The following is a 3,470-nucleotide window of genomic DNA, read 5'->3' on the forward strand; positions in this document are numbered from 1 at the left end:
AACTCCCACAAAATTCTTGAAAAGCCCCTCAAAATTCCAGAAAAGTGCCACAAAATTCCCACAATCTTCTCAAAACATTACAAAATTCCACAGGCATCTCGCAAAATCTCCACCAGTTTCCACCAAATCTAAGAAAATTCCCTCAAAATTCTTCAAGTCTCCTCAAAATCCCAGAAACATCTCACAAAATCTCCACAATAACCCAAAAAATTCTGGAAAACCCCACAAAATTGCAGAAAAATGCCACAAAATTCCCTCAGTCTTCTCAAAACCCCACCAAATTCCTGCAACATCTCACAAAATCTCCACCCATTTCCACAAAATCTAGGAAAAATCCCTCAAAATTCTTCAAGTCTCCTCCAAATCCCACAAATTCTGGAAAAGCCCCACACAATTCCCTAAATCTTCTCAAATTTCTACCAAATTCCTGCAACATCCCACAAAATCTCCACACATTTCCACAAAATTCAAGAAAACTCCCACAAAATTCTTGAAAAGCTCCTCAAAATTGCAGAAAAATGCCACAAAATTCCCTAAATCTTCTCAAAACATTACAAAATTCCAAAGACATCTCCCAAAATCTCCACCAATTTCCACAAAATCTAAGAAAATTGCCTCAAAATTCTTCAAGTCTCCTCCAAATTCTAAGAAATTCAACAGAAATCCTCAAAATTCAAGGAAAATGTTACCAAATTCCTTCAATCTTCTCAAAACCCTACCAAACTCCAGCAACATCCCACAAAATGTCCACAAAATTCAAGAAAAATCCATCAAAAATTCTTCAACTCTCCTCAAAATCCCACAAACATCTCACAAAATCATCTCAAAAAATCTCCTCAATATCCCACAAAATTCTGGAAAACCCCACAAAATTACAGAAAAATTCCACAAAATTCCCTGAATCTTCTCAAAACTGAACCAAATTCCTGCAACATCTCACAAAATCTCCACCAATTTCCACAAAATCTAGGAAAAATCCCGCAAAATTCTTCAAGTCTCCTCAAAATCCCACAAAAATCCCACAGAATTCCAGAAACATCCCACAAAATCTCCTCAATATCACAAAAAATTCTGGAAAACCCCCACAAAGTTGCAGAAAAATGGCACAAAATTCCCTCAGTCTTCTCAAAACATTACAAAATTCCAGAGATGTCGCAAAAAATCTCCACCAATTTGCACAAAATCTAGGAAAAATCCCTCAAAATTCTTCAAGTTTCCTCCAACTTCCACAGAATACTGGAAAAGCCCCACAAAATTCCTTAAATCTTCTCAAAAGATTACCGAATTGCAGCAACATCCCACAAAATGTCCACAAATATCCACAAAATTCAAGAAAAATCCCTCAAAATTCTTCAAGTCTCCTCAAAACCTTACAGAATCCCACAAACATCCCAGAAAATCCCACAAAATTTCCGCAATATCCCACAAAATTCTAGACAAATTCCACAAAAATTCCAGAAAAATCCCACAAAATTCCCTAAATCTTCTCATAACCCAACCAAAATTCTGCAACCTCTAAAAAATCTCCACCAATTTTCATAAAATAAAAGAAAAATCATCCTCAAAATTCTTCAAGTCTCCTAAAAATCCCACAAAATCCTAAAAAAGCCCCACAAAATTTCAGAAAAATGCCACAGAATTCCTTCAATCTTCTCAAAACTAATCCAAATTCCAGCAACATCCCACAAAATGTCCACAAATGCCCACAAAATTCAAGAAAATCTCTCAGAATTCTTCAAGTCTCCTCAAAATCCCACAAAATCCCAAAACATTGCACAAACATCCCACAAAGTCTCCTCAATGTCCCACAAAATTCTAGACAAATCCCACAAAATTCCCAGATAATCTTGCAAAATTCACTAAATTTTCTCTAGAACCTAACAAATTCCATAAAGATCCCACAAAATCTACACAAATGTCAAAAAAATTAAAGAAAAATCCCAGAAAATTCCTTAAATACCTCAAAATTCAACAAAATTTTAGAAACATCCTACAAATCTCCACAAAATTCAAGAAACATCCCACAAAATTCACTATATTTTCTCAAAACCCAACCAAATTCCAGCAACATCCCACAAAATCTCTAAAAATGTCCACAAAATTCAAGAACAATCACACAAATTTCCCTAATCTCCTCAAAATCCCACAAAATTCCAGAAAAATCCCACAAAATTCTTGAAAAGCATTACAAAATTTCAGAAAAATCCCACAAAATTCCCTAAATCTTCCCAAAACCCAAACAAATTCGAGAAACATCTCTCAAAATCTCTACCAATGACCACAAAATCTAAGAAAAATCCCTCAGAATTCTTCAAGTCTCCTCAATATCCCAGAAAAACACACAAAAATCCCACAAATGTCCAGAAAGATCCCACAAAATCCCCTCAATATCCCAATAAATCTCACAAACTTTTAAAAAATTCCAGGAAAACCCCACAGAATTCCCTAAATCTCCTCAACATCCCAAAAAATACCAGAAACATTCCACAAAATCTCTACAAATTTCCACAAAATCTAAGAAAATTCCCTCAAAATTCTTTACGTCCCCTCCAAATCCCACAAAATTTTGTAAAAGCTCCACAAAATTCCAGAAAAATCTTACAAAATGTCCTAAATCTTCTCACCACCCAATCTAATTCCTGCAACCTTCTGGAGATTTCTCACAAAATCTCCACCATTTCCCAAAAAATCTAAGAAAAATCCCACGAAATTCTTCAAGTCTCCTCAAAATCCCACAAAATCCCACAAAAATCCCATAAAATTCCAGAAACATCCCACAAAATCTCCTCAATATCCCACAAAATTCTGGAGAAATTTTTCAAAATTGCAGAAAAATCCCACAAAGTTCTTGAAAAGCCCCACAAAATTCCAGAAAAATTCCACCAAATTCCCTACATTTTCTCAAACCCCTACGAAATTCCAGCAACATCCACAAAATGTCCACAAATGTCCATAAAATTTCAGAAAAATCCCACAAAATTCCAGTAAAATCTGATGAAATTGTTAGAGTTCAGGAACACACATCATCACAGAATGATTATATGAAGGTGTTTTATTGAAGAGCTCTGGGTGTCAGGGGTACACAGACCCAAATCTGACCCATCTTGGTTTTGAGCTGAACATGCTTTATACTCTGTCATTATACAACTTACATATTAATTATTAAACTTACATTGTTCTATTGAATGCATTGTTTTTACCAAAGCATGGATTTCTCGTGATCCCCCCCAGCCCCCTAACATTGTTCCTCATGTTCTTTAAACAATAATTATATCTAATCACATCTAACAATTCTATCATTTATCATATATTGATTCCACAGGTGCAGTTTCACATGATCTTTAGCAAGCACAAGGCCTAACATTTCCCAGGGCTTTCCAAACACAACTTCTTTCTAAGTCCCCACATTTTCTAAGATTTTAAAACCTTTTACTATCATTCCCCCCTTTGAAAGCATTTTCACTTCACTA

This window comes from Cyanistes caeruleus, unplaced genomic scaffold, assembly GCF_971803275.1.
Source record: "Cyanistes caeruleus unplaced genomic scaffold, bCyaCae1.hap1.1 HAP1_SCAFFOLD_119, whole genome shotgun sequence".
Lineage (NCBI taxonomy): Eukaryota > Metazoa > Chordata > Aves > Passeriformes > Paridae > Cyanistes > Cyanistes caeruleus.